Source organism: Heterodontus francisci, chromosome 9 (assembly GCF_036365525.1).
Source record: "Heterodontus francisci isolate sHetFra1 chromosome 9, sHetFra1.hap1, whole genome shotgun sequence".
In the NCBI taxonomy this organism is placed as follows: Eukaryota; Metazoa; Chordata; class Chondrichthyes; order Heterodontiformes; family Heterodontidae; genus Heterodontus; species Heterodontus francisci.
The window spans coordinates 109,703,834-109,715,299 of record NC_090379.1 but is presented as its reverse complement, the minus strand read 5'-3'; the positions used below and the strand labels follow the sequence as shown (position 1 = coordinate 109,715,299).

The window sequence follows — 11,466 nt, the reverse complement described above, 5'->3', positions numbered from 1 at the left end:
TGGTTTAAGGCCATTTAAGCTCCAGTTAATTATATTTTATTCCATGATGAGTATCTGAGATTTCACATGATTGTCTCAAATTGTTTGTTCAATTAACTTGAATTAATATGAATGATGATGTAACTAATATCTCACTGGAGACTTCGCTCCGGTATAAATACAAGTTTTCTCTGAATATTTCAAGTAATCAGACAGAGATATTGCCTCTGGCACTAAAAGAAACCATCACATCTCAGAGAAAATGCGTGAATTAACATTATTCCATCAGATCGAAGACATTTACTACGCTATTCTTGCAGTTGTTGGAATTCTTGGTAAGTCAATTAACCATTTAATGTAAGCAAATCACTTTTGAAATGTAAATTTAACCATGTTATTTGATTTTTTTTTGCTTTTTAAAATTCTGTTTAAAACCTTATGTTGGTGATTACAGATTTTAGTTATGGAGATAAATGCCAGACTTTTTCCAAAACAGTATTTTGAGTGATTCAGTTGATTCATCAACAAACCATAAAAGGTAACGGTTTACATAGCGAAATGCCATTATAAATGTTTATATTGGAAAATTCAATAATAAATGCTGGCATGAAGTGTGTCCAGAAATGATCGGTTTGTGTTCAGTGAGTGGCACCATTACCATGACTTTTAACTAGATATATTCCCCTTGACCCTTACTGGGTCATATTTTGAGTATGTAGACTGGCCCTATCCTAAAAAATAACTGAACCACCAGATGCTGCATCTCCTCAGCATCAGGACCTGTCCAATTTTAAAACCAGAATTCTTCAACCACCAGCCCTTTCTTCCATCGTCTCATCTTCCTGCTCCCCTCACACACTGTCACCTCTGTTACAACAGCAAAATATGAATTAATTCTCAAAATCACCTTCATTAGTAAACACTGTGCCTTCGTCCGCTCTTTCCCCTAACTCTTGCTCGCTGCTATTTGTTCGAACTCATGCTATTGTTTCTTCACTAATTTCCAAAATAATTATTGATTTTAGAAATACATCTTCAGAACAAAGTGCTGACACAGTTATAAGTGATTCAATTGCCTTGATATCGTGAAGCATTCATGATCATCATCACATTGCTGTTTGTGGGAGCTTGTTGTGTGCAAATTGGCTGCTACATTTCCTACATTATAAGAATGACAACACTTCAAAAGAAAAAGTACTTTGGTGGCTGTAAAGCACTTTGGAACTCCCTGAAGTTGTGAACGGTGCTATATAAATGCAAGTCTTTTTTTAAAATTCCATCGCATTCTTCTCAAACCTATGCTGTCTTTTGGATTCCATTTTCGATCTAACTCCCATTGTCTCCTAAATCCCTAGCTATAACTGCCTTGCTCCCTGCTATCACTGGCTGTAATTTCCTGCCTCTTAGATCACTATGTGTAACTCCATTGCTCACTGGGATCCTTATCTGGAACAAGATTTGCAAATGGATAATCATGCCTGAAATTGTTGAACTTTTTGAGAAGATAACTACTGTGGTACATAATGGAGTCTCAGCTTTTCACTGTATCTATTAATAACCTGGATGATGGAATAGAGAGCCACATATCTAAGTTTGCTGATGACACTAAGTTATATGGGAGCAGGAAATTGCAAAGGGACATTAATTGATTAACTGAGAGAGCAACATTATGCCAGCTGGAATTTAACATGGGAAAGTGTGAGGTCATCTAATTCAGACCTAAGAAAGATAGATCAAAATATTATTAAATTGGAACAGAGAGATTTGGGGTCCACATAAAAAAAAATCAGTAAAAGTTTGTGGACACACAAAAATATCATTAAAATGTCTAATGGAATGTTATCATTTATCTAAAAGTTGGCTGGAATACAAAGCTGTGGAAATTAAGTGATGCTGTATGAAGGTCTGGTTAGACCCCATTCGGAGTAACTTCATTCAGTTCTGGGCTCCTCACCTCAGGAAGGATGTATTGGCCTTGGAGCAGGTTCAGTGCAGAATCACAAGACTGATACCATTGCTGAAAGTGTTGAACTATGAACACTGGTTACATAGACAAGGCTTGTATTTGTTTAAATATGGAAGATTAAAGGGTCAACTAGAATCATAGAAAATCATAGAATTATAGAATGTTTACAGCACAGTAAAGAGCACTTGGCCCATCATGTCTGTGCCAGCCAAAAAACGATCCATCTAGTCTAATCCCACCTTCCAGCATTATTCCATAGCCCTGCAAGTTATGCCACTTGAGGTGCATATCCAGACACCTTTTAAATGAATTAAGGGTTTCTGCCTCTACTAACCTTTCAGCCAGTCAGTTCCAGAGCCCCACCACGCTCTCGGTGAAAAAACAAAGTTCATCTCCCCTCTACTCTTTCTACCAGTCAGTTTAAATCTACGCACCCTACTTACTGACCACTCTGATAAGGTATACAGGCCCTTCACATCCACTCTCTCCAGGCCCTTCACTATTTTGTACATTTCAATCAGAGCACCCTGGCCTATCCAATCTTCCCTCATTACTACATTTTTTCCAGTCCCACCAAAATCCTTGTAAATTCCTCTGCAACCTCTCTAGTGCAATCCCATATTTTCTGTAATAAGGTGACCAGAACTGCACACAGTACTCAAATTGTGGCCTCACCAATTGAAATGCTTAAGATGAGTAAATGACTTGATTGGGACAAGAGAGAAACAATTCCCTCTTGTGAGGTAGTCCAGAACAGGGAGACACATCATTATAATTAGTGCTAGGCTATTCAAGGATGATGCCAGGAAGAACTTTCTCACTCCAAGTGTCCTGGAAATCGGGAAAACTCTTTCCCAACAAGCTGTTCGAGCTCGGTTCATTCAAAATTTCAAAAATGAGATTGATAGACGTTTGTTAGGCAAGTGTATTGAAAGTTATGGAACCAAGGCAGATTAAATGATGTTAAGATACAGATCAGACATGATCTAATCGAATGGCAGAAAAAGTTCGATGGGCTGAAAGGCCAATTCCTCTTCTAAAGTGCCCATGTTTCTATGGACATCCCATGTTCTCTGAGATGACTGTTTGTAATTCCCTTGTCCTTTGTTCTATTTTTTTCAGTTAACTCAGTGGCCATTCTGATCCTGTCACGAGGAAAGTGCGGACTCTCCAAATGTATCACCCGCTACCTGGTGGCCATGGCAGTGGCAGATCTACTGGTCGTTTTTACTGATGTGATACTGTTTACAGTTATTCATTTTCATTTCCCAGGAACTTACCTGGATACCACTCCTGCACGTTCTCTCATACATGTCCTGCTTTACGCAGCCACAGACATTTCTGTCTGGTTCACTGTCACTTTCACTTTTGATCGATTTATTGCAATTTGTTGCCCAAAGCAGAAAACAAAATATTGCACAGAGAAAACGGTGGTTGTGGTTATTGTGACAGTGAGTGTGTTGTTCTGCTTCAAAAATATTCCATGGTACTTTGTTTATGAACCTGAATATGTAATTGACAATGTACCCTGGGGAGGGATTGAATCACTGAGCTATTACACTGAAACTACCTGGGTAGCATTTGAGAGCCTCAGTATTATTTTAACCCCTTTCCTTCCATTCGTTCTGATTTTACTGCTCAATGCTCTGACTGTCAGACACATTTTAGTGGCCAGTAGAGTCCGTAGGAAACTACTGGATCACAGCAAGAGTGAGAATCACACTGACCCAGAGATGGAGAACCGAAGAAAATCCATCATTTTAATGTTCACTATATCTGGCAGTTTTATACTGTTATGGATGACAAATGTTGTATTTTTCCTTTATTGGCGAATTGCTGACACTGATTATTACACAGATCCCCATGATCCTGCATATATCACTGAACAATCTGGTTACATGCTGCAGCTTTTGAGCACCTGCACCAACACCTGTATTTATGTAGTGACCCAGACTAAATTCAGAGAGCAGCTGAAGAATGCAGTCAAATATCCATTCACTGCAATCGTTAAATTCGTTAAATGATTAAAGCAGATCACCTAAAAGCAGAGCTACCTTTCTATCACTGACTCTGGTTACAGTGCTTCTTCATCAATTCACTCTCGACACAATTCTGCAACAGATCGCTGTATCTATTTTGTTACCTCGGGAGATCTTCCCCTTACTGTCTCCAGGCTCTTGGTTCTCAACTGCTTTCCTTTCCAAGGCCCATAAACAGGACTGCCCTGGTAGGCCCATCTTTGATACTGTTCTTGTCACACAGAACTTATTTCTTTCCATATTGACAATATTTAACCTCTCCCTGTCCAATCTCCTCCAGCCTATATCCATGGCTCATTCAACCCTCTCCATCAATTTAAAATATTGTAGTTACATCAGCGTTGCATCAAAAGTCAATCCTTCCCCTCAGTTCAATAAGGTCCATCACCAACTCTCCCCTTCTCGTTCTCAACATCTCGATCTTCATTTCTGTCAACAAATATCTACTTGAAACCCACTGACTCCCATAGCTACCTTGATTACCATGCTTCCATCCCGCTTCCTGTAAGGACTCAATTACATTCTCCCAGTTTCTCTGTATCCATTGCCTCAGTTCTGACGATAACACCTTCCACCCACCAGCTTCCATGTTCAATGGACGTTCTTTGCAATTTCTTCTACCTGAAGTGTGATGCCACTACCAAACACATCCTCTCTTTCCCTTCCCTTTCAGTATTCCAAAAGTTGACAGTAAAAGTTACAAAAGTGAATAGGAAAAGAATCTTGCAAAGGATAGCAAAATCAACACAAAAAGCTTTTATATTTATATTTGGAAGAAGAGAGTCATTTTAGAGCAATGTTGGCTCCTTAAAAACTGATGATGATTAAATTACAAATGAAAATAAGGAAATGGTGGCCATGTTAAATAATTACTTTCATCAGTGTTTACAGTGGAGGAAGAAGATAGCATGCTGGACATCCCAAGGAAACTAATATTGAATCAGGGATGGGGACTCACCAAAATTAATGTAAGAAAATTAACAATAATGAAGAAAATAATGGCACAAAAGAGTGAGAAATTCCCAGGACCAGATGGTTTTCATCCCAGGGATTTAAAGGAAGCAAGTGAAAACATTGCTGATGCCCAAAATGTAATTGTAATCTTCCAAAATGAAAGCAAACAATGCTGAAAATAGGTCAGGCAGCATCCATGGAAATAGAAACAGAGCTATCGTTTCAGGTTCTCGACCTTTCACAAGAACAGAAGAATACAAGAAATAGGAGCAGGAGTAAACCATACAGCCTGTCGAGCGTGTTCCACCATTCAATACGATCATGGCTGCACTTTGGCCTCAACTCCACTTTCTTGCCCACTCCCCATATCCATTGATTCCCCGAGTGACCAAACATTTGTCTGTCTCAGCCTTAAGTATATTCAATGATGGAGCATCCACAAAGCTCTGGGGTAGATAATTCCAAAGAATCACAACCCTTTCAGTGATGTAATGTCTCCTCATCTCAGTCCTAAATGATCTTCCCCTTATCCTGAGACAGTGCCCCCATGTTCTAGATTCCCCAGCCAGGGGAGATACCCTCTCAGTGTCTACACTGTCATGCTGCTTCAAAATTGTTTATGTTTCAATGAGGTCACCTCTCATTCTTCTAAACGCCAGAGAACATATACATCATTTACTCAGCCTCTCATTATAGGACAACCCTGTCATCCCAGGGTGCACAACTGCCAACACATCAAGGTTGTGTGGTTGTCAGCTGTGTACGGAGTACCTCACGTTAAAAGATGACACACACAGTCCTCTGCCAGGGACATCATAAAACCCTCCAGTGATGGACAAGCGGCATCGGAGACAGGGCTCTGATACTGGAGGTCTCTAGTCACAAATCTGCATGTAGGTGGTGGATGCCTGATGGTTACTGAGCTCTTGTATTTGGGGTATTACTGGCTCCCCAGCAGCAGAGTCCATGACTGAGCATTCCTTTTTAGGATCTCCTGTGCTCACCTCACTTGAGAAAGGGGCTGGAAAAGATGTCTCAAACACAGGCTGTCCCAAACTGTCCTGACGGGAGAACCTCACCCGGTGGAACCATCATCCTTGTGGTTGAAAACACATGCAAATTAAAAAAAAACATGCATGAATGTCTGCATCTGGAAGGTATGCAACGTTATGGACAATCAGAACAGCGAATGCCCTGAAAGGAGAACCACCATAGTTTCTCAGCAGCTAGCGGGATATAACATCAATGTTGCTGCTCTCAGTGAAATCCGACACCCTGCAGTAGTCCAGCTTAGACAGGAAGGAGGAGAATACACTTTCTTCTGGAAGGAGAAACCAGTGGAGGATATTCATATCCGCGGAGTTGGGTTTGACATCAAAAATTGAATCACAGATATACTTATGGAACTTATTGTTGGCATTAATGAATGGGTCATGAGCCTACACCTTCAGCTTAGTGACAACCAATGGGCCACAATCATCAATGTTTATGCTCCCACTCTCTATCTTACTGACGGAACCATAGAGCTCTTTTATGCAGATCTGGATTCTATACTGGCAGCATGTGATGGAATATACGTATAGTAGGCTTAATTGGGTGGAATTTAGAAATAATTAAAATATTATACCTTTTAGAATTAAAGATTGAATAAATGGCCAGTTTTCAGGACTCACTGACATTCCCCTTCAAGAAGCGAGAGTTAAAAATGTCAAGTTCCCTGTAATGAAGCAGAAACAAGATGGGAAATCCATTTGTATTTCTGTTGTCAGGGGCTTGGAAGATAAACATACCCATTGAAATATCCTGTAAGAGACAGCAATACTCTTAATTGGTTTGTGAGATTGTTGATGCAGACAGTTCAGCTCCGGAGGTTGCTTTGGAATGCCATGGAAAGGGCAATTATAGACAATAAAACAATAAATGGAATGGACTTACAGGAACAAGAGGTAAAGTAAACACAATTATAAACATTTTGACCAGATACCCGCTCAAAACTTCAAAAGCAGGAGAATTTCAGTAAAACATTAAGTGTAGATGGTAATTAAAGATATGGATTTTAAAAAGCAAAAAAAACCAAACACAGGAGGGTAACATCGATATGCTAAAAGTCAGATGACACTTCAGAAACAGTTTAAACAAGAGAGGTTCTGAAACAAAACATTAGAAGTGTTGAATCCTCAACAATGCTTCTCAACTACAGGGAATTTAAGGTAAAAAGTTTACTTTAAATCTTGATGGATATTCTGGATATTCTAAGATATTTTGCTGTAACATTAGCATGCTTAAATTTTCCAATCCTATGTTAAAAATAAGATTATGTGTTACATCTTTTAACAGTATTGATATTGTGACATACTTATCCACTTCCAAGTGTATTGCATGTTATATTCTTAAATAAATACATAAACGTTAATAAATCCTCCTGTGTAGCATTCTGTATACAGCTACAAAGAACCCCCCTCTCTGTGTCTCTTTAATTGGAGAGATACGTATTGAAGAGAGTTACCAGACCCTTATAATATCTGGGATATTTATGACCTAGCCATAATGATTAAAAATACGCTATCCAAAAGATGGTAATATTCTCTGTTGGTTTTCTTTCTATGAGGGAAAGTTAGTTCAATTCCTTGGACGCAAACAAGTGTCTATAAGAGTTTGTCTGCTTTGAACTTGATTAAAGGAGATTCATAGGGATGTCGTCCTGATTTGATTTAGTCCCTATAAGGGGTTAATGTCATAAATCACTTCAGTTGGCACCCAAAAATGTGGTCTTATTGTTAATAGAATCCTGTACTTATGTGCTAGTCTTTAATGTATATTTTAGATTTGTAGGTACGGAAGGAATGTTTTCTGTCTGTGGTATTAAGACCCTGATTTAAGAATATAGAGATGGCAAACTCCTGATCACTGTTTGTGGATCTTAAATCAGAACTCACTCATTCTAATTTTGAGGTTTAGAAATTGCCTTTGAAGTTCCCTGTAAATCTTAGTTGAGATTAGGTCCTGACATATTTTAAGTATGCTGAAGCTGCAGCATTGCGGTATGCTTTAGAAAAGGCAGACCCTATTAAGCCCACATTAATTTGTACAGATAGTGACTATTGGAAACGGACTTACAACCAAGACCTTGTGGTCTGGGCGTAAAAAGGATTCACCAATCATAAAGGTAAACCGAAAAAAACACAAGTCATTGTGGGAAGATATTCTCATTTCATGAAAGGAGAAATGTAATTGTCAGATAATTCATGTATCCGGACATACCACTGGTTCAGTTCATTCAAAGGACAACAGTCTTGCAGATGGACAGGCAAAGCATTCACTCTGTATGATACCCCCTCGAAAGGGGCCTGCCATAGTTAATGTAATCACTAGGGCAGGGCGGGCAGCTAATCAGGATGAGGAACTGATTCAGCTATTAGACCTGATGAAAGAGAATCCAAAAGAATATCCATCAAAGTACTTCTATTCTGACACCCCGACTGGTATTGTACTGGTTAAGTTGCCCGAGGGTGTCCAGGAGGTACCCGCAAGTCATAAACGGGAACAGTTTGTATAAGACGTTCACAAGGGTATAGGTCAGGCACATAGTGGTGCCCGAACAACATTCTGCAAATTGACTCCTTTATATTGGTGGCCAGGCATGCTTAAAGTCTGTAAAACATATGTGGCAAATTGTGAGCCGCGTAATTTGATCAACAAATCATCACTTATTAAACTGCCACCGTTGGCTCCTGTGAAGCCGATTAAATCCATGAAGAATTTTTGGTTGACTTCAGTGGACCAATATCCCCATCAATGGGGTATAAACATGTTCTCATTTGTATTGGCGCCTACATTTCTTTTTGCTGGCTGGTCCTCACAAAAACTGTTTCGGAAACCGTACTTGTCAATGCTACTGCTGACATTATTACGGTAGCTGGTACACCCAAACTTCTACACTCTGATCAAGGTGGAGTCTTTGTTTCCAAGGTTTTCAAAGACTATTGTCTGCAAAGGGGTATTGGGTTGGAGCATAGCACATCATGTCATCCGTAGTCAGCAGGACTGGTGGAACGTTAAACCCAGGAAGTAAAGAAGCTATTGACCAAACTGTTGAAAACCAGAGGGAATAAGTGGGCTGCCATTATTCTGGAAGTACAGTTATCATTAAATAATATGCCCATGTGTGCATCAGGGACTGTGTTCCCTAGAATACTATATTATTTAATGTATAATGTTGAAATGCATACAACAATTACTCGCAGTTCTATTATTGCCTCTATGCTTACTGACTCCTTGACCTGACATCAACAATTAGATTTGAAACAAGAAATAACAGATCAAATTCATGAAATTGATCAGAGGATCAGAGTGAAGGAAAGATAAAAACAGATAAATAACAAAGCTTGGCAACCTGTAACCGGGGAGTGGGTTGAGGAGAGACAATTTGAACAGAGACCTGGTTTGAGACATAAGTGGAAGAAACCTGTTCAAATACATTGTGTTATTGATGAAGGAACTGTCAAAATATTTGCCAACCAGTCGAATGGCAAGCACTCTTTTAAAATTGTCTCTGTAGACAACCTGAAGAGGTGTTTTGAAGGGTGCAGGAATGGAGGAACAGTACAAGGTGCAGTCGTACACTGTCTTCAAGACCCAGCCTGGAGGATGACATCAGAAATGGCGCTATTCGAGCTGAAACCAACTGTGTCAATAAATGCTCCTCACCCATGCAGGACCTCGCAGTGCCTCAAAAGTTAGTTTCACAGGGAACCACACACGGCACAATGAGCAATAGTCAAGTCACAACGACAGAGGAAGCAAACACTGTAGAAAGGAATGAAGTACTGCAGACTCTCAATGATGGTAATTGCTCTTGCGTAAGCAAGGATTAAAGTACTGCTAGATTCTTCGGATGAAAGCAGTGCAGGTGACATGTCAGAGATGTCTTACTGCTTGAACACCTTATCCTATGCGATTTCTTGCAGAGAAGCAAAAACTGAGCTGTCTACTGCATTTGTCCTGAGTGACATTTGGAGGGGAGGGAATGCAAGTGATATTCTTATTCATCATAACTTTGGAAGAGTGCGATGGTACTAAGGAAAACTGACAGAATGGCTCTTCTTTGCGTCCCCAAGTCAGCTTCTGATGCAAAGTATACCTGTTATAAAGATAATCAGGTTCTGAATAACATTTCTATCCAAGTAGCCTCGGAAGTCCCTGATGTTAAGCTCTTTTCATTTTATTCCTAGTATGAGGACGTTGGCTGGAATGTGACTGAAAATTGGCTAAAGCACATTTTAGTTTATCTCAACAAGACTTTATCGGTTCCAGCTGAAGCAGCAGCTATGGATCCTTCTTCCTCTACCTCATCACATGGTTTCATTAATTGATCATTGATGTTCGACATGTCAGGATACAATCATCTCAGTTGACGTTTTACGACTTCAGATCACCGACACTTTGCATAGTTTATTCTGAACTTTGTGATAGCATTATAAGATTCAATTTTGGGAGAATGTAGAAGACCATGTAAAAACACAGACTATGATTGTTGTTGATGTAGTCTTTTGTATTATTGCACTGTTTTACATAATAGGTTTTGCCATTTCTTTGAATGTTTATATTTTAGGCATTGTTTAGTTCAAACAACCTATTTTTGTTGCTTGCTTTTATACGGGTCAAGCAGGGGGTGTGATGGAATATAGGTACAATAGGCTTAATTAGGTAGCATTTAGAAATAGTTAAAATATTATACATTTTAGAATTAAAGATTGAAAAAATGGTCAATTTTCAGGACTCATTGACATTCCCCTTTAAGAAGGTCGAGTTAAAAAATTTCAAGGTCCCTGCTGTGAACCAGAAACAAGTTGGGAAATCAATTTGTGCCTCTGTTGTCAGAGGCTTGGAAGATAAAGACACACATTGAAATATCCTGCGTCAGAGGTAGCAATAAACTTAATTTGTGTGTAGGGTTATTGATGCAGACAGGTCGGCTCTGGGGGTTGCTTTGTGGTGCAATGGAAAGCGCAATTATGGATAGCAAAACAATAAATAGAATGCACTTATAGGAACAAGAGGTCAAGTAAACACAATTATAAACATTTGACCAGATAAATACTCACAACTTCAAGAGCAAGAGAATTTCAGTAAAACATTAAGTGGAGATGGTAGTTAAAGATATGGATTTTAAAAAACAAGAAAAACAAACACAGGAAGGTAACATCTATATGCTAAAAGTCAGATGACACTTCAGAAACAGTATAGACATGAGAGGTTCTGAAGCAAAAAATTAGAAGTGTTGAATCTTCAACAATGCTTCTTCACTAGGGGGGAATTTAAGGTAAAAAGTTTACTTTAAATTTTGATGGATATTCTGGATATTCTAAGATATTTTGCTGTAACATTAGTAACATTAAACCTTTGGATTCCATGTTAGAAATAAGATTATGTATTACATCTTTTAGTAATATTTGATATTGTGATATATTTATCCAATTAGAAGTGTATTGCATGTTAAATTCTTCAATAAATATATAAATGTTAATA

The 11,466-nt window shown here is 38.9% G+C and overlaps 1 pseudogene; it reads left to right on the top strand.

Annotated features, from left to right (window-relative positions):
• Positions 1-241: 241 nt before the first annotated feature.
• Positions 242-3,987, top strand: LOC137373374 (probable G-protein coupled receptor 139; annotated as a pseudogene).
• The last annotated feature ends 7,479 nt before the right edge of the window (positions 3,988-11,466 follow it).